The sequence below is a fragment of the Triturus cristatus genome, chromosome 5_1 (assembly GCF_964204655.1).
Source record: "Triturus cristatus chromosome 5_1, aTriCri1.1, whole genome shotgun sequence".
NCBI lineage: Eukaryota > Metazoa > Chordata > Amphibia > Caudata > Salamandridae > Triturus > Triturus cristatus.
In genome coordinates this window covers 123517835-123539251 of record NC_140587.1, presented here as the reverse complement: position 1 = coordinate 123539251, position 21417 = coordinate 123517835, and the positions used below count along the sequence as shown (strand labels likewise).

The window sequence follows — 21417 nt, the reverse complement described above, 5'->3', positions numbered from 1 at the left end:
TGTCTCTTATAGTTTTCAATGGAATTTACTAGACATTTGGAACATGCAGTGTTTTCGCTACTTAGACCTGATAGCACTTATTGTCTTTGTTGCAGGGCAGGGCCAACATGAAAAATGCACACATACTTTGCCTACCATCCGCTGCCTTTTTAAAATTCCAATTTTACATTCAGATTTCTGCTTGTTAGGAAGACCACAGTGTTAGGCTTTACAGCTTCCCTTTTTCTTATCTGTAATACTAGAGTGCCAGCTCTTTTTTTCATGTAACAGTAATTTATGCAGATTTTTTTTTTTTGGGGCGTTAACTTCACATTAAAGTGTGTGTTTTTTTTGTGGGCCTGAAACTGCAGACAATGTGTTGCTCCTTTGTTCGAATCTTTTTATGAACAGTCCTACAGAAAACACAAGATGAAAACTCCAAGAAATATAAAAACAAAATAATTTAAAAAGGCCTCAGGTGACATGGCTGTTCATTGCCTCATTTCGCTATTTAATCACCCCACATGAAACCAGAGAACGCCAGAATACACCATATGTTGTAGTCCTACGATCTGTACTTTCTAATTTAGTTATTGATGCCCAAATGTGGGCACGAGGAAAGGAATAGAATGAGAGATTGAAGAGAAAATAATAAATGCTCTCATTTTAACTACACACTGCCCTCCCACAGGGTGGATATTCAACTGATCTGAACCGTACACAATTCATTTTTGGATTACAGTGTCCCTTAGGGTACCAAACTGCATTTGTTCTAATTTTGTCCAAGAGTGATGCAGTAGCATCTGCTTTCAAATAAAACAAAAAATGTCCCTCATAATGCCCCTCCCTTTATTTATTCTAGACCTCTTGTATATACTTTAGTATATACTTATAGGTGTATGTACTTTGTGGGCTCTGGATATCAGCCCTAGGACTTGTCTGCTTCCACTTCGGGACTTTTTTTTTCTGTTCATCTGCCTCTATTTAACTGTCTTGATAGAAAAGAATCAGCAGAGGTCAGTAAAATACCAGAATCACTTTAGCATTCTCTAGATTCCAGTCCATAGAAATTGTGTTCCATGAGCACCAGTAGACAATAATATATTTTCCAAATCTTGTATTTTCAGTGATATGACCACCGAAGGCCCAGATTTTATATTAAAAACTGAGCTTTGGACTATATCATTACATCATTTCTCTCGTTGGGTTCCCATCCCTGGCATGTCACGTAGTTTGGTGCTTACTTTCCCTCCATGTTAAAGAACAGTATATGTTTCAGCACCCAGGCTAATGTGCTGCATGGCTATATACATACAAGGTCCCAAAGGCGAGACCGATTGCATTGCAAATGCTTGTTTCTAAGGTGTTCTTACGATAACGCCATCAAGTTGAAGTGAATTGTTCTTCATTGTTGGAACCCTGCAACAAATTCAGCCCTTATTAACAAAACCGGCCCCCACGGGTATAAACCCGGCTGCCACCACTCCGGCCCACCAAGCCTTCCAGAATTACACATAGCTAAGAAGTGACAATGGCTAATAGGAACCAAACCTAACAACAATATGACCTTCCTTTTTTAGGTCTCGCTGGCGTTGCAGCGCGAAGCGCTGCCGCCAACGAGAACTATTGTTGCCGTGATGCCTCTCAAGGGAGACAGACCGGGGCACGCGCAGCGATCGACATCTGTGGACGCGCTTCTGAGACGCGCTCGCGCAGAAGACACGCCCCCAAGCGCGCGCGCGCCACGCTCCGCCGGGCTTGTCTTGTTGTATTATGCCTTGTTCTCTTGTGTACACACTGTTCTTTTTCATAATGTGTCAGCATTATTGCTTTGTGTCCACTCAATAGTGTGTCAGCATTATATGGCAGAGAAACGCTTATCATGATGCACTGTTTCCTTGTTATATATTCTCATTGCTTTTGACTGTGGTTCTTGTATCACTGAATGAAGTCTCAGACTCCACTTTCGTGCGGTGCACGTACTTAATCGATCAAGGCTTGAGAGTGCAGAAAACAGCGCGTTCGCTCACTACGACTCCAGGGAAAGCGCATGCCCACTAGTCCTGAGTAAATTACACGGGCTGCCAATCAAACAAGGGATTACCTTTAAGGCTTTGGTCCTTGTGCATAGAGCTATTCACGTCCCAGGTCTAGAGTTTTTGCCATGAAAATGTTCTTGGTATCGCCTTCCAGTTCATTCTTCTCCGACTCTCGGTTTCTGGTGCCCATTTCTAGATCCAGAACAGTAAGCATGGGTAGCAGAGCGGTTTCATGGCGGCGCACGAGCTGTCGAATGCCCCTCTTTAATATCTTTGAGCCCAACCAGATATATTACAGTTTCGGGAACTATTAAAGGCTAATCTTTTAGTATGTAGATCATTGCCTAATCTAGTGTCTGCTGTGATATCTTAGTGCCCAAGATGCTGCCGCGTATGTGACGCTTTATATGTGTGTGCGCATAGACCACAGACCATAAACTGAGCAGGTAAACTGGACTTAAGTCCACTTGTTAATATAGTGCTTGCTACCATGCTGTGCTGTTTCACGTCGCTGAGGGCAACTGGTGCTTCAATGCCAAATTCAGCTATTACGCTCGTGCTCTTTGCCCTGCCTGTCAGCGGCTGTAAGGGGTTGCGGGGCGTTGACTGTTGAGCTTCCCAACCAAACCACTGCTTCTACTGCCGGGGGTGCAGCTGTGCCGGAGGACCTGCCACTCACAGCTACCGGTTAATGCAAGTGGGGGTGCGGGTGTGGTTATATCGGAAGGAACCCAGTGTTTCCTTATGGGCAAGGAACAGCTCTGTTGTGCCAGTCACAAGGACCCGGCTTGCTCGTCACATGATGAGCATCTGGGAATTGTAGTTCACCGTGGCAGTGATGGGAACCCCGCCAGGAGCCAAACCGTATAACCGGCGTATGTCACTGTTTGGTACGTAAACAGCTGCGCAAAACTCGATTGCTCGCCTCACCTCTCAGCAGGGAGTTTTGTGCACTTTTTTTATTTCAAAAGGACGAGGGGTGAAGTGCTAGGTAAGTTGACTGAAAGTTCCTATCCTATTGTACCGCTTGTTTATCTCAATTTCTACTCGCCACGAATCGGTCCACCTACTCGAGCATAATAGTCCAAAAAGTAAAAAAAAAGTATTCATTAAAAAAATCCCTTAACATGGCAAAGCATTATTGCATAAAATAGACCAATATCAGTCGTCATGAAGGGAATGCCGCTGCCCGCGTCCCAAGCAGTGGGACATCAGCAGGGCAGCACTCTAGTGGCCGCCCGTCGGAGCCTTCCCCCCTGCTGCCTCGCGCGCGAGGCTACGCCCACAAAAGGTTATGACCCCCCAATAGTGTGGAGCTGGAGGTGGGCCGTTGGGGGCGGGGGGCGAGGCTTGCCCCCCCTACTTTGGAGTCCCTCTCGCCCTGAATTTTGCACTTACACTTTCTAGTAATGGAAAGGGCTTAACACCGTCTGAAATAAGCATGACCAGAGATGTGCTGCTCTCCACTGACATTTGACAGGTTAATGGGCAAGGCTAGCGGAAAAGCCAGATGTATTGTCATTATTTAAGGCGGACGTGACCCAGGTAATAGCAGGAGAGAGACACTGCCAACTATGAGGATAGGAACGAAAGCATAACTGGGGCTCACAACAAATTATTTGATAAAACAAGAAGATTCCCTTTCAAGCCACGATTTTGGTGCCACGACATACCTATAGCACAGCAACACCGGTATAACAAGGACTCTAGGCAACCCTATTAACACCTTTCAGCAGCAATAAAGTCCAAAAGCCAGCTTCTATTCAACAAGCAAGGAAATTGGATACACTGTCCCAGTGGAGAGTAAGAAAAGATTGGGATAAACAGCGGGACTGGTATAAGACTCTATCGTCCAATTTAATGTAACTTAATTTGCAAGGAGAAAGGCTTAGACGAGGAGAGGTTGCTAAGAAATGGGTCACTTTATAGTAAACAATAGGATGATTCGATGCGAAAGGAAGCAAATTTAGGTACCGGTGATGTCAGCCGGTGTCTATATACGTAGGTAAAGTGGTTAACCCACACGTTACCTTCTCCCGGTTTATTGTGCTGTAGCTGTTGGGAACACAATTCCGAGCCAGGAAGGCACCCAATTTGGCCAATTGGAAAACCTTAATAGGACTACAGGTCCGTAACCGCCTATTTCACAATGCCTTGTTACCCATGCCATCTTTTCCAGCCTGAGAAGCAGATTTAGGTGTTGCTCTTCTCGCTCAGCCTTTCCTTGGAGCCAGGGAGATGGGAAACGTTCACAAATTTGGGCCCTCGAGCGGAGAGATGTATTCTTTCACAGCTCAGTCAGTCATATTGGCTTTATCCAGAGTCATGATAAAGAATGCGTCCATTTAGCAGTTACGTTAAAATGTTTTGTCCTGCTGAGAAATCATGCAATCCCCGGCAGCAGCAATTCAGGAACCATGACGCTATCCATACATCACCTTCGTAGACAAAGTGAAAATAAAAACCTTCGTGCTAGGATGAAGGGAATCGATGGATTGACGAATTCAGCTATGGTTCGGTTCTGGCTCCATATGTAGGTGCTAGATCTTCCCTAATTACGTTAGGTAAATCTGCAGTGGCATTGCTAAGAAAGCTAGGAACAGCAGTCGCGTCTAAGCTGAACGGCAGTAGAGCCAAGCAACATCCTTTGTTAGCCTGCCCTGGGCTTCTGAGTAAGGTTGCAAAGTAATGCCGTCATTTTCGGGTTACAGAACAGGACCCATAATTTAGCGCACAAACAGCTGGCTCGCAGGGGCGGGGCACCTATAACAGCGAAGGGAGGAAGGGGGGCTCTGGCAGCGACGGTAGCCTCCCCAGAGCTGTGGCGGAGTTACAGGGCGATCTGGAGGCAGACGGGTACAGTAAGGGTACCTCTGCGACAGGCGGTACAGTAAGGGTACCCCTGTCCGGCACAGTAAGGGTGCCCGAGCCAAGGTCCACGAGCCGAAGGGGGTTCTGGGAAGACCGCGACGGCGCCCCGTTAGTCCTTCGGGCGGTTGGGGGGCCTGACCAACCGGGGGTGTGCCACAACACGCTCCGCCCCTGTCGGAAGGGGCGGGAGTAGGAGACAGATCACGTGACCCAGTGGATGATCTGTAAATAATTATGTGCCACACTGCCGGGCATCGACCCACCGTGTGTGCTGGCTCACCAGGCGGGCGGAGCAGCAAGGGGCTGCCTGCCCTGGATCGCCCGTAAGATAACCCAATTTTATTATCATACCATGTTGTATGAAATAAACCTGCAGCAGTTCTTCACCCACAAATAAAGTGTCAGTGTAATCATTGGGTGACGTCTGTGTATGCGTGTTGACTGAAGCGGATGACGGTGTGGTCACTATAGTTGAAGGCGGCGTACACTGCATTCTGCAGCGCCTCCTGCCTGGGTGAAGATCAAACGTGTCCCGGGGGTTGGTGGGCAAGCCTTTTGCGCTGTGTCTCGGATCATACAAAGCGCATTTCCTCAAAGAATCCGTCTCTTCTTTGTCGTCGCCACTTCCACAAACACGGGATGTGCTGATGAGCGCGGAGTGGGGGCGGTTGTCGCCTGTTGGGGTCCCGGGCCGCTTCCTGTACCTCGTGTCGGCCTTGGCACTTTACCGTGTGAAAGTGATCAGCAGAGGTGTTGTGGGGGATGACACCCAGTCATTGCAATACCACTTCACTCTTCGCCCCCTCCAAACCAGCAGACTCTTGCATCTCACGCACATCTAAAGGGGTCTGTCCTTGCCCCCCGTCCCCACAGTACCTGGCAAGTGATCACGGCCCACAATACTTTGGTTCAGGTACACGTCAAAGAAATCACCGAACTAGCCTTTTAAACACGGACGGGCATGTTAATTCCACTGTACAACACAATTCCACTACACACCAAATATATCCAATTCACAACACCCCCGTAGGTGTACGGTGGGTCAGGATATTTGGGACAGAGTCTGTCTGCTAACGAAGCGCTTTGGTGCGTCAGTTTAGAAGTATTCTCATGGCCCCAGAGCTCCTTCAGTGCACTCTTACTGTGGGCCCCGCGTGCGCTGCCTGGGGGTGCTTTAAATGAAAGTATAAAGTGCCGGAACTCTCCCATGAAATATATTGGAGCTTTGTTGACAAGTGCAGGTACTCCGCACCGGACGGTATCGGCCCATTTAAAGCACTGTTTTCAGCATAAGAGCCCTAGCATTAAGGGGTCGAGACTCGGGTGAACCCTCGAGTGTGCGAGTGTCCCGCTCCTTCCTGCCCACACAGAAATGCCTCCGCCCAAGCCTTCCATGCAGCTTTCCCCTTCTGTCTGACCGCGCCATAAACGCTGCCGAGACTGAAAGGAACACTCGGTGCCCCCTTTAACCTGACGGTTCAGGGAACAAGGGAGCTAAAAATCGATTTACACAGTGTTCAAGCATGAAAGAAAGCTGCGTTTTTCTTTTTTAAATGTTACATTCCTGTAACCCCCCCCCCCCCCCCCATATTATAGGAGAGTGATGATGAACATATGGCAATTGGAGAGTTTGCAGCCGAAGGAAACGAGAGCAGAAAGCGATCGTCAATCTTTGGGCTGGGTTCCAATAAGATCGCTCCATACATTAGTGCTTTTGTAGAAGAAAGCGATGTGCAACGTACAGGTTCAAATGCCACTATTGTAAACTTACTGAGACCACAGCCTACCACTGAACGTAGCAACAGTGGGATCTGCGTGAGGTCCCAAGCGATTCTATATGTGACTTTACCTAACTGTTTACATTATCCTAACTGAGTTTGAAAATGGGCAGGTTCGGTGTCTTGCTGTGACTATGTGCATCATTATATATGTTTGCTCATCAGTGACTTGGATACCCCTGGAGTACATGTAAGGTCACAGCTGTTGCTGGGTGCATGCTAGCTAGTCCTAAGAGTAACACCATTTAGGACACATCCTGGGACTCGCTGGCTAAACCTAACATAGGAATCACCTTTGAGTGTTCAGCAGAAACTGCAGGGAGCAGGTGGCTGTGGGCCAGAAGTCAAAAAGGCCGCCTGACCTTTGGCCCCACCTTATAAAGGTGACGTGGGCCATCCTTGAAGTACGGATTCCGTTCATGATGCACTTCTGGCTACCCCTTGCATAAGGATCGTGAGAATATTTACCATAGCATAGACCTACTATTCAATGATGAATGGACAGGAAAGGCAGAATCGGAACTAGTGTATGTGAGCGCACAGTGAACGGGACATAGTGATGCTAGTCTTGCTCTTTTTGCCTCCTGCAATGAATGCGCCAAGATCCTTCGCACAACATACACTGCGCAGTGCTGCCTTGGGTCAATTCAATCGTGCAAAATGTGCAGTAAAGGTGCACATTTGCGAAAGTTTAAGCTATTAGCAGTGCAAATGACAATGCCTTTTATTTGTTTTAAAACATAAATAAAACACATTGTCATTTACAATGCCAATAGCTCAAAACAATGTTATTTGCGAGACCTATTGCATTGTAAATGCTTGTTTGTTTAGAAAATACAGTTGTACTGTGTTTATACTCTAAAATACTCACCCTGAAATCCTGAATCTTCCAATTGCTCTACACTTTTTTATGGTTAAGAAAGAAACGAGTTCCTTCTGCAAAGCCCTCCCAAACGATTACAAAATGTCACCCATGCTCCTTTGACCTCTCTACCTCTGAGCAAAGCGCTCTCAGGTTTAACACATTATGGGGCAGATTTACGACTTCAGCAGGGATGCGCCAGAAGAGTTGCGATGCATCTGCCCACCCGTGCGCCACCACTGATGCACCGCATTTACAATGCGGCACACCGTGGCGCACAGATGGGCAGATGCGTGTCACATCCCTCCGTGGAAAGGCGGCGCATTGCTGGAGTTGCGTCGCAACCGCGACGCAGCTCCAGCAAGGCTCGGGGTGCTACTATCCCTAACATGCTGTGTCAATCCTTACACCTGCTCCAAGCAGGCGCAGGGTTTTGACGCAGCATGGCCGGAAAAGTGACTGAGAGAAATCTTGTAGATTTCACTCAGCCACTTTTCGGAGGCGTTCCTGCGCCGGACCGCCCCCCCCCCCCCTGTGCAGGTACGCCCACATGTGGCGCAGGCTTTACAACGTGACGCATCTCCCTAGATGCGTCACGTTGTAAATAGCCCGCAGCATGGCGCTGGCTTTGCACCACCGCTGCGTCACAAAAGTGACACAACGTCAGCGCAAATCTGGCGTAAGGGGCTTGTAAATTTGCCCCACAGAATCCTTGTAACTATAACCCGGATATCTCACAGGGTGGGCTCCAGTGTATTTAGAAGGTGAGTGAATCCTACCAAAAGAATGAAATGAACTGCGTGAAACAGACACTTATCTATGCTTTTCTTAGGTTTTTCTACTTTCTGCAACCTCTGTGCAAAGCTAACAGCTGCCCATCAGTAGCATGAGAAGGATGCTTGCCACAGAGATCTGCAGAACCGACGCCGAAGACAACAATAATTTGATGTTTTTTATTTGACCTGTTCATGTTATCTTGTACATTATGCAGTACCCTATAAGGTCAAGTGCATGCTTAAACTAAATAAAATTGCATATTTACATTGATTTTGGATCATCTTTCATTTAACAGAGGTCTCTGTCAGTGTTTTGTCACAGAGAGTCACCTTATTCAAATAAATGTTGTTATCACAGTGTCCCTCACATGAAGGCAAGCCACATTGGGCACGGGGAACCATCACAAGCTGTAAGCTTGTTTACGGATACCACGTATGTGACATTCTTGCAGACACTTACTTTTCCTCACAGATTCATTTTATACCATGGTCCTAGTTTTACAGTCAAGATACATGGAGTTAAATGCCTGAACAAGAGTATTAATTGATCTGACCCTACGTTCATTGGAATTCATAATATTGTGAAAAGAAGAAATATTGATTACAACACAGCACAGTTCTTTTTGCACAGTGGTGGTGGTGCACCTCCAAGCACTTATAAGAAAAATCATTGTCTGTTCGAGGGTCCATGCAGGGTAAAAGTGGCAGCTGGAGAACATATTCACATTACAGAAACTCCAACGAGTAATCCGTTCCTTACTCCATACCTAATAATTCAGGAGTAAACCACAGTCCTCCAAACCGTTCTTGGATTCATCCAGGAGTATTGTGCCGTCTGTGATGCAATAATTCAAGAACATTGTAAGCAAAGCAGTGTTGTGACCTCGCCCTAGCAGTGCATACCAACCCTGCAACAACCATCAGGAAACCCAGAGACATGTATGTGTCCCACAGATAGAGGCCACCAGGACAGCATGGTTAGGAAGCTGCACAATGCTTCCTAAGCCCAAACAGGCATCACCTGATCTGAGGTGACCCCCAGCTAATAGAAATCTGGAGTTGGATCTGTCAGTCGTACTCAAGCGCTGCGTCGAGGGTACATGCATCTGAGGTTGCCCATGTGTCCACACTCCACCTGTGGCCTCCTCAGTAGTGTCCCTCTACCATCTTAATGATACGCCCTGCCGGCGACCCACGGAGCTGCCACCGCCGCCATCTGCACATATGTGGCCCTGTACCAGCATGCACATCACAGGACCACATCTGGCAGCATGCGTGCTCTCCACCTCAACAACAGTCCAAAAGCTCCTCACAGTGTGGCTGCTGTGGTTCAGCTAGGGTTTGGGCCCACAGTCACCATCCTGTGCAATGAGGGACGTCCGGCTGCTTGCCTAATGTTCCGGGAATTTTCAGGGTGTTCATCTTCTTCTGGCTGCCCTGCTGTGTGGTGGGCAGTTTCTGTTCTCTACAACTTGCCACATAAAGGAGGGTATAGCATTTGCTACAAGACTGAAGTGTATGTTGCAGTCATCCTAACAGTGACTTGTCCTACCTCTTGATTGTTTCAAATGTGGCATGCATCAGGTGTGCTGCAAACGCTTGTGCATTAAAGAGACAAACACAACTAAGAGTGAAATTAAACTTTTATTAACATATTACAACGTTATTAGGTATCTATATGCATCTTTATTTATTGCCTTTGGAATTACACTATGTTCTTTCAGGGTCAGTCAGGGTACACTTCAGATAGCTTTAGTCATCAATTGCCTGGTGCGAGGAAACAAGGCATTCGAGTTTCATCCTAAAGAGAAATGATACAAGGACATTTTAGTATAATTCAGGCAATTACCATTTAATCTATATGGTTTCAAAGAAATACACATTTTAAAGACAGCCAGGCATACACTGTTTTCTCATAACCTTCCTGCCACATTGTGGTGTAGGTCCCAAAGCATTGATTGTCTTCGACTACCAACTCAAACCCAATGCAAAGTGTTATGCTGGGATTTACTCTCAAACGCAACTCAGGGTTTGCATTGCATAGATTCCCAAAGTGATGCACTCTTGTACTATGCACTGATTTGCATTATTTTGCACCAAAGGGGCATTCTATGAGCGGTACAGCAATGATCCATGGGTTATGATGCAAATTCCTATCTACAAACATTCTTAACCAGGGATTTGCACAAAAATCCTACACCTCCTCGAGGCAGTCGTACAGAGAGAAATGTTTTCATTTCTCACTAGTTTTCCCTTCTTTGCATGCATGCAGCATTGCACAACACACATACAAAGGACAAAAAGTGTTAAAGGATAGATTTTGTACAATAGCTAATCCTTACACAACGCACACACCCGTTGTGAGAAATGTGGTTGTTGGGAGACTGGGTTGTGAGCCCAAATCAAACAGTAATCACAATCCTTGTAAGGCTAAGGCACAAGCAAACCCCAAACTAACCTGTGGTCAACCTCCTGGTAGCTTGGCACAGAGCAGTCGGGCCTAACTTAGAGACAATGTGTAAAGTGCAACACTTCAAATTGTAAAACAGTGAAAACACCACACAAAAAGGATCCCACACCAAGTTAGAAAATTAGAGTGAAATGTAATCAATAGAACAAGACCAATCCAATCAGTAGAACCCCAGTTTTTAAATTTTAAAGAATAAAGTGAAAAATAGTGCCTACAAGCATAAAGCGCCAGCCGTAGCTATCTGTTTGCACTGGATCAGGTCAAAGTATAAAGTCCAGGCTGATCGTGATAGAGTGCAGGTCGGATACAGTCCTGAATTAGTTTAGCTGAGGTTTTACCTTCTCAAGTTTTGTCTCCAGAGTCCCATTTGTGTTGGAGATGGTAACATGTAGCTAGGAGAGCATCATCGGCATTTGTCGGTATGGCACTAAGTCCAGGCTGAAGCTTTGCATTGGCAGTCCTCCTCTTGCAGTCAATGCGGCAGTGCAAAGAGACGGACTGTGGGGGCTTGCGCTAATTTTCAGTGCAAGCGGACCGGGCAGTCTTGGTGCGAAGTGCCCAAAAGCTTGATTTAAGCTCACTAAGCCACACCAATGGTTCAGGACCTAAGGAGTACTAGTTTGGGGTCAGGCACTTGCAGCAACTGGGCCAAGGAGCTGTTTGGTGAGCCTTATATGACCCAGAGACTCAAAACAGGAGGCCTGCAGACTGGCCCTTGGAGTCACTCTGGGGTCCTGGGTTCAAGATGAAGTTACAGGTCTAGTTCTCCTTCCTCAAGCAAGAGGGCAACAGGTTAACACAGCAGGGCAGCAGCTCCTTTAGAGCATCAGTCCAGCAGAGTGGTAGTCCTTGTAGCAGTGCAGCAGTCCTTCTTCGTGGCAGGGTATCCACAGGTACAGAAGTGTACTGAAGAGTTGGTATTAGAGAGTTTTATACCCTTGTGCCCTGGCTCTGGAAGGTGAAAGGAGCTTCTAGACGGTGGCTTTGTAGTGCATGGAATTTTCTTGCCTCCAAGCTATCTGTAGTGACAACACAGGTTCGCTAGGCCCTCGGTATGAAGGCAGAAAAACCCTATTCAGTTGAAAGTGAAGATGTGCTCTGCTCCGCCCCAATCCTGCCGGCAGATGGCCCATCCAGGCACATCTAATTCCTCTATTGTGTGCCAGCCTGGGAGAAATTCACAAAGTCTGCCAGCCACACCCAGTCATACGACACGACAGGCTACAATCACAAAGGGGCTAAGTGCAGGAAAATGCAAATTTTCTAAAAGTGGAATTTTCAATATTGTAATGAAAAAATTGACTTTAGCATTGAAGAGGGGTTGTCATTATAATTTCATAGACACCAAACATGACATGGCTATCAGCTCCCAATTGGAAATGACATATTAAATATAACAAGGCATCCTCAATGTTATCCTCAGGCAAGGGTAGGCCTCACAGTAGTGAAAAATAAATGTGTGTGTTTTTCACTACCAGGATTTGTAAAACTTAAATGTACATGTGCAAACTTTTACTTACATAGCACCCTGCCCTATTGGCTATCTAGGGCTTACCTGAGGAGTGACGTATATGTAATAAAAAATGAGCTTAAGACTTGGCCAGGGTCGTTAAAAGTCAAATCGACAATTTAAAACTGCATTCAGGATACAATGGCAAGCCAGGGAAATGCTTTAAAGTGCTACTTAGGTGGGTGGTACAATAAGTAATGCAGGCCTAGTAGTTGCATTTAATTTACAAGCCCTGGTTATTTAGTATACCATTCTACAAGGGACTTACATGTAAATTAAATATGCCGGTTGGGTATTAGCCAATGTAACCATATTTAAGCACACATACTTTAGCACTGGTTAGCAGTGGTAAAGTGTATGGAGTCCTAAGGCCAAAATAAATAAGTTTAGCAAAAATGGGGGAGGTGAGGCAAAAAGTTTGGTGAAGACCACCCTAAGGCTGACAGGTCTAACACCTGTGCACTATGGTGCTTTCGAGTATGGCAGCCTAAAGTGTGCTAGAGCAGAGAAAGAGGAAAACAACAAAATATCTTAGTGGACATGGTGCTGTTTAGCTTGCTTCCTTCACGCAATGTAACTCAGCAACTGTGGTTGCTGCACTGTGTTGTGTGAATTGCTCATAAATCTTTGTCCAAAAGCATACAAAGTTCGCAGATTCCTTTTGTTTTACATTTCAGTTCACCAACTGCTAATGTATTCGCTTGAATCAATATAGGTATTTGGGTTTTTGAAGATTAAGCTGCATATAAGAAACCACGGTTTGGTGGTAGGTCCTTTTCTGTCTTGAGTTTGGCTCTCTGCGACACACTCCCCCTTCACCTTCAGTTGGTCCTTGACTAGCTTACCTTTACAAGCATTTTAAATCTAGTTTTCAGGATGAGTGCACCTTAACCAGCCCATACCCTCTTAGTGCAAAGAATATATCTGTAAAGAATGTGCTCTTTGTTAAAGAAACTTATACCCACAAGATAACAGACACACAGATGATGGACAGAATGCAGAGAAAATCAAACATTCAACCCCCGTCAAGAGATCTGAGTTAAACCCATTGTTCTTTTGCTCACCATGCCATCCCAGTTTAGACTCAGCCATGTGCAAAACAGTCTAGACCCTGTGCCTCATGGAACAGTTCAGCCCAAACTGCCAAACCAGGCTCTCCCTGGACCGGAAACAAGTATCTTGGAACCAGTTTGAAGCGTCACCCTTCATCAACCAGACTAGCTCGAATCCAGTGACACAGTGAGCCTGGGACCCACATCTGGGCATACTAGGCGCACTTAGGGGGAGAAAGCAAAAGATACACAGATGATGGATGGAATGCAGAGCAAATCAAACATTCACCCCCAAACAACAGACCTGGGATAAATCCATGTTCTTTAGCTTACCATGCCACCCAAATCTAGACCCAGCCATATGCAAATCAATCTTGACCCTGTACCTCATGGGAACAGTCCAGCCCAAACTGCCAAGCCATGTCCTCCTTGGACCAGAAACAAGAATCCTGCTATCTAGCCTGGCTGAGGAGGGGTGATGCCCGACACCTGTCCTACCTGTCCCATGATGCTTGTTTTCAGTGCAGGGAGGACATAGCCTGGCAGTTCGGGCTGGACTGTTCCAATGGGGTACAGGGTCAAGACTGATTTGCTTACGGCTGAGACTGAACTGGAATGGCATGGGTAGGAAAAAGATATGGATTTCGGCCCAGATCTCTGAACTGGGATGAATGTTTGACATTGGCAGCATTCTGTTCAACAATTGTTCTTTTTGCATTTGTCACCCTGAGTGGGACAGGTATGCCCAGACGTGGGTCGCGTGCTCTCCAAGCCACTGGAGTCAAGCTAGCCTGGCTGATAAGGGGTAATGCCCTGAAACCGGTCCCAGGATGCTTGGTTCCAGGCCAGGGAGGACCTGGCCTGGTAGATCGGGCTGGACTGTTCTCATGGGGAACAGGGTCAAGGCTGATTTGCATATGGCTGGGTCTGAACTGGAATGACATGGCATGGGGAGCAAAACAAAATATGGATTTAGGCTCAGATCTCTGTATTCTGGTGAATGTTTGACTTTGTTCAGCATTCTGTCCATCAATTGTTCTGTTTGCATAGATCTATAAGATAACATACAAAAACCTAAATTCTACATGTTAAATATAAATAACATTAGTAGCCTACAGTCGTCTACACATTGGAAAACATATCCAAAAGTGCACCTGACATCAACTGGAGAGCATTATAACACAGCAGTGGATGTCAGAAAATTCAAACAGAAGAAATCAGATTAAACTGTTTGCAACTGGTCATATGGGAGAGGCACAGGCAACAGCACCTAAAAAGTTAAATTAGTGCTAAAAAAGGTTTTTAAAGTGATACAAAATCACAAAAAATAAAATTGCTTTGAACATGCTAGCATATGTGGCACAAACTAGAGACCCATCAGCTTCCCTTGCAATAAGTACAGTTCATCGCTCATTGCCTGCCCTAAAAACACTGCCAACCCACAAAAACATAAAAAGTGCAGCAGACCTAAAGGAACTACTCACATGATGCCAAAGACAGGAAAACTGAGAACTCCTAGATATAAAAATGTAATATAATTGAGCTATTGCTTTCTCAACATCAGTGAAACTCTACTGGTGATATCAAAATAGCAACTGAAATAAACCGTCCTCATTAACACGCAACCATATGAAGGCAGTTAGACTATTATCATGTGCCCCCTAATGTCACTCAACTCTGGCTCTGTTTCAAACTCACTGATCTTAGAAGTGAAAAAAACATAGTAGGAGTCAGGATTTCCACTAGTCAAAAGACCTGCCAACTCACACGGTGTGTGTCACACAATATCTGCTCCCTTCACACAATTACCTGATGAAGAGCTAACGTCACACGGTGGCAGGAATACCAAACTCAAAACTACTGCAGAGAGTGAGTTTCTAGCTTGTCTTCTCTACAGCTGATGTCTGTGAAGGGGTGAGGAAACACCCAAGCCATTGGCACCAGACTCCGCAAGCTTTTGAGTTTTTTTTTTTTAATAAGAAGGGGACAAAAGTGTCTCTTAGGTACTTCTCAGAACGAGGATACATCTCCCTGAGGTCCCGGCCCCTCCTGACCTGATGATCTTTTTTTGAAGTTGGCAAGTTAGGTCCATTAGCAGCACATTGAAGCCAGACATTTAGGGGCAAAATAACCCACAGTCCTCATTAAAAGTACGCAAACTTCTAACTTATGCCAAAAGTCTAACTTTAGTACTAGTAAAGTTGGACTTCAGGTCTAAACGTGGACTTTTGGTGTAACTTTACCCTTGTGAAGCAGGCCCACAGTGAGGGTGTTCTGGGGGTTAATGGAATTCTATTCAGAATTTTTGAAATATTTTTCATCAAAGACTTACGAAAACAGACAGCTACTCAGATTAAAAAACAAATTTGGATGATCCAGTCATTGTCACGACACGTTTATATTTCTTAAGATTGACAATTGCAATGCCCCTTCCCCTACAAGGTTTCGACCCGGAAATCCCTCGTACAGTCATCACGGATGCTAGTGGGAGACGAATTGGTACAGTTCTCCCACACAATAATTTGGCAAGGATGGAACCTTTGCACTTGCTTCCCATCTGTTTACTTTGACTGTAGAAAAATATTCAGTTATTGAGCGAGAAGCACTCATGTGAATGTGGGGGCTGGAACATTTCCGGAAATATATCTGGGGAAAGAAGGTTACCTTGCGCAGTGACCACACACCTCTTACAAAAGTGACAACCACCAAACGATGGCATGGCGCGTTACCAATATTAGCCCATGTGTTAGGGAGACGATTTGATTTGCATTATGATGTGCTTTAGGTACCAGCTGCAAAAAATGTTGTTGTGGGTTTTTTGGGCTGTATGCCACTTCCCATGAGTGAAGTGAGTGAGGATGCCTTAGAGGAATATTGTGTAGCAAATATTTCTGAGGAATTTCCTAGCATTTCTGGTGCACAAGAACAGTATGTAATACTTATGGAAGTGAGTAGGATGTCAGAGGGATGGCCAATGAAGAAGTCTTATTGGCATACTGGGAATTACTATGGGGCATATTAGCAAGGGCTGGCGATATAATTATCACCGCTTTAGTGTCCGTTTTTGGGTGAAAAGCGGCGATAATTATATCGCAATATCATCAAGGACACGCTAGTGCGTGTTTCCTTGATGTAGAGCCCGTTTTTTCACAGCCTCGCCTCGCATCGCTAATGAGATGCAAAAGAGGCGTGGCTGTGAAAACAACACATGTTAATATCGTGAAGGCAGCATCGCGATAATAACAAGGAGGTGAAGCGATAAAAAAAATTGCGCTACCTCAGCCTTAACTCAGGAATTTAACACCTGTTAAATTCCTGACTAAGGCATACTTTTAATGGGATATGGATTATGCCGATAGGACCACAGGGTCCTATCAGTAATGTTATCGCTGTTTTCAATGGAACATCGCTGGAAAACCAGCGATGTTCCATTGAAAACACCGCTATCGCTGAAATATTATCGCCATAGCGCTATGCGTTGTAAATATAGCGTTATCATGCCGATAATATTCAGCGATAGCGGGCGATAATTTTTCTATCGCTATGAACGGCCAGCGATAATTATCGCTGGCCGTTGATAATATGCCCCGAAATGAGTTATCCTGTGAAGGAGGTTCGATTTTAAGGAAAGAAAAAGTTGTTCCTACAGACAAATAGAGAGAGGAAGTCATTGGAATTTATCTTGAGGGACTCTTGGGAGTAGGTAAAACTAAGAATAGAGTGAAGATTTGGCATTGGTGGCCAGGTTTGGACAAGGAAATAGAAAGGAAGGTTAGGAAATGTATAAATTGTGAGAATTTACTGAAAAACACAGGTGACGCTCAGGCCTCCTTTACATCCTTGGGCCAGCCCAGAGATGTCATGGGAGAGAGTTTAAATAGATCAAATGGGGCCAATATGGGAACAAGAAGAATAAGTGTATGTGATTGTTTTGGTTGATCATTTTACAAAGTGGTCTGAAATAGAAATAGTACAAAGGGCTGACACCACCATTCCTATTAAATTCATAAACAAAGTATTTATGAGAGAAGGGTTACCAAAGTATACTCTGAGTGATAATGGTCCCCAGTTCATGTCCGAGTGCTTTAAAACCTATTTGGGAGCAATGGGATCACGCAAAAGACCACTTCGCTGTACCACCCAGCGAGAAATGGAGCAGATGAACAGTTCAACCATGTGATTAAGGGAACTGTACAGTTAGCTAGTTACAACAGTGCTGCTGTGGAGGAGAGAATTGCTCAAGACAGCGAGGGCATACAGAAGTACTCAGAGTGCGAGTCCTGGATCCAGTCCATCTGAACTGATGAGGGGAAGAACGCCAATGTCCAAATGTAACAGCGGATGATTGAAAGCAGCAAAAAGGGCTGAGTAGTCACCAGATGTGGTGAAGGAAAAATTGCCCCAAGCAAAGAGTGAGTGCAAACGATATTATGACTTAAAGAATAAATGTAAGGTATACATGTGAAAACTGGTGACAGAAAAGGATAAGAAGAAGTGATTTATTGGAAAAAACAAAGTCGCTTTCCCCAAAATTTAGTAATAGAAAATAATTTTTGCAATTCAGTACTACTAAGTGATGGTAGGGTTTGGCAAATGTCTCCCATTTCCTTGCGTAAGAGAGAGGGTGACAAATCCAGATTTGGTGGGCATTTTGAGAGCGGTATTCAAAGAAAACCGAATATGGAGAATGGTTCTCAGGGGGAAGTTGGCGTTACAAAACCGAGGTCTGAGTGGTTGTACAAGGATGACGATGCCCAAAGAGGGACACTCCCAAGCCATGTGAAAAGGGAGCAACAAGATAATACGGATAATTCATTGGAGGTGACAAGAGACAATTCCTTAAAAGGTGACGAGGCACCATGTGATGATGACCAATTGTTTACCCAAAATTGAGGGACTTTTGAACAGCAAGAAGCAATATAAAACTCCCTGTTGGGTACTGAGGTATCCCATGAGAGTGGTACTATAGTAAGCAATAAAATAAATTGGACAGGTCGTGCTGTGATTAAACCTAGGAGGTTTAACGATTACTTGTGTAAATAATCTTGGAGGCTGCAAGATTACATTACTGAATAATTTCTATAGTGTTTTTATATAGTATTTATATTGTACCCGTGTTATTATAGTTTTAATCAATGGTAATTATGTATCTAGGTATTTAGTGTTAACCTTTTTTTCAGTACTTGTGATGGAGCAGGTAAAGCAAAATTTTGTATACCTCCTCTATTTTGCATGAAAATTCTAATTCTATAACCTACTTAGATTATAATTTGACTAACGGTTTGCTGTGTTATACTAAATCAACCATTTGCATACACCAATTACACGTGGGACTTATGGCTATTTGCATGGCAAAATAACTCTAATGACTAAATTATGTACGCATATTAATAGTAGTACATGTGGTAATAGGATATTTCCATGATTTATGTTGCTTTTGTGATGTTTGCGTTTTTGACCGCAAGGGTGAGTATTATTGCTTTAAATGTCGCTAAAAGCTAGGAAAATACTAAAACATAAAGGGATTAGTGAGGGTTTAACATTAGAATCTTCATTTCTTTGTATTAATTATTCTTTTGTGTTGTTTCGCTTAAGTTGGCATTTGGGACAACCAAAATATGGCGTCCAAAATGGAGTTCAGAAGTGGCCACCGTCTTGTGAGCGCGATGCCTACTGGTGACCCCAAGGCACAGTGTTCCTGGTCAAGGATAGGAACATGGAGGACTGCCAAACTTCAGTCAGTAAAATCTGGTCTAAATGAACAATTGGGACATACAAGCAAAACTTTTACTTTATTGCATAAGGGCAACATGGACAGAGGAAGTGAACCAGCAAAATTCATGAGAACCTCAATAACGTGAACGTCGGACATTTCCAATGAACCAATCATTTTCCTTCGTTGCCTAAGAATGTTTCATGTTATCCCGAATTTTATTGTAAAAAGGGTAGTAGAATAGGGAGGAGTGAGTTGTTTTTGGAGACAGACGCTGCCTTCTTACTCGATGACCGCAAACCCCTATCGACCCCACAGGCGATGACAGATGCTTGCACGATTTCTGGTCCTTTGGAGATCTTTGGGATTGTAAGGTGCTGAGCAAAGAACTTTTGGACTTTGAGCTTTCGCCTGCTTTATTTGGACAATTTAACGGCTAAATTCGGTTATGCAGAGCCAAATGAATTAGCAAAAATCCAGATAGCAAGAATAGGTAAATACATGAGATTTGTGCTGATTGAACAAAATTCTGAATTTTGATTGACCAAATTGCTAATGTTAATTGCAAACAATATTTAGATAAGCAAATATTTGATTAACAGAAATTACTAGTTTGTGGTTTTTCAATGAAGAGAGTAGAGAATTCTGAGTCTTAAATGTGTTTTAGCTGGTTCTAAATCACCATCAACCAGTCCAACTAATTGGTCCATCGACGAAGTGGTGGAGTGCCTTTATGTTTAAAGTTAGGATTCTATAGGTGGTGATGCTAATGTATATTCTGTAAAATAACTTTTCTTCCCTATAGGTAATAAGGTACTCCCCCACATGTCCAGTGCTTGATTTCATCATCCCTCCAGTGTGCAGACTCTTGAGAGAAAAACGTATGCGTGTTGGTGTTATGGGCCCCACCAATGACTGCGTGTGTGAATGAGCTAGTGTGACATCGGGTCTGCGATGCAGGAGGGATAGTTGTACATTTTCCCTCTTTTTCCCCGACTCTTTCTCTCGCGCTGGATCACTTGTATTATGTTTATATTTATGATCAATTATTTACTTAGGTATTTAGCCACTTTGTAGCTATCTGTATAATCTTCATTTAGATTATATATATTTTTCCACATTGGATTTTAACAATATCCAGGTATTCGTTTATTATAGGGTATTACTTACTTAGTCATGTAGTCACTTTTTTTCATGAGCTTCATGAACATTATTTAATAAATTAAATGTTACTTATTTACAAATAAAAGCTGGAGATGTGTTGTGATTGTAGGCAATTCAGGTGTACCTGTAGGATCATGTCTCTCACAGGACACCACACTAAGGGCCTTATTACAAGTTTGGCGGTCTGTGAACCACCTTACCCGCGGTCTGAACTGCTGACTCCGCCAGAACACCGCAGACCACCGAGTCGCATTTGGAGACAGCTGCCTTAGGGCGGTCAGGGGGATTTAACCACCTTCCATTTTACAAATTTGCTTTTCCATGAGCTGACCGTGACGGTGAGATCCATCAGATTTATCTCAGCGAAAACAAAGGATTTGGGGTGCATACTCACCCCTTTCTTGTTCTTTTGGTCAGAGTTCGATGTGGATCATTTTCTTCAGATCCCCCTTCACAGCAGCATCCTCACTCCAAGGATTACGACCCAGTGTGTGGGGATATACATATGAGTCCTTTTTGTACCACATACCCATTGCCCGGATTTCCCACACATGGGCCAGAATCCAGCAATAGGTAAGTGGTATTTTTCCACATGTATCATGCATATGTGTGCATCCGACACTTATGTAGTAAAAATGCTCACATAGGCATCAATGCATATGGATAAGTATTCATCACAACTTCAAAATATCTGGAGCCACACTGCAGTCATTGTGGTAAACTCATAATACAATGGTCAGGAGAATGCTGGCGGTGTGATCTCCTGGCAGCAGGAGCCGCGGTGTTCAGGTGATCGGACTGCCAAACTCACAATAAGGCCCTAAGTGTTAGCCAACACCTGTACTATGATATATTCAGCTGGGCATTCTGAAATGTTGGGAGATGCCAGTTAACGGAGATAGATGCTGAGGGGAATTGTCAAGAGCTGACGCACTGTGCTAAAACGCCTTGTTGTCCTCTCTAGAGTGTGTTGGAAAACATATAATTTAATACATTTTTTAAAGATACTTTATATTTCAAGTTTTACACAAATTCACAAGGTTATAGCCGCTGACAATGGCTTGCAAAGCAAGGAAGCCCATACACACTATGCACATTAATATAGCAACACATTAAGGTTCTGAGGACCATACATCACTCTACAAAATCTGTGTCAGTACTTTCATCGGACACCATCTCAGAATCAGTATCTTTCAGAGAAGC

At 44.4% G+C, this 21417-nt stretch overlaps 1 protein-coding gene across 1 annotated transcript in view; it reads right to left on the bottom strand.

Moving 5' to 3' along the window:
• Nucleotides 1–9974: 9974 nt before the first annotated feature.
• The window catches only part of LOC146830354 (ly6/PLAUR domain-containing protein 2-like), a 298792-nt gene continuing 287349 nt past the window's right edge, over nt 9975–21417 (bottom strand). Inside the window, exon 4 of the mRNA XM_085604038.1 lies at nt 9975–10106. The gene's annotated coding sequence lies outside the window, so the exon portion shown is untranslated. The remainder of the gene's footprint in view (nt 10107–21417) is intronic.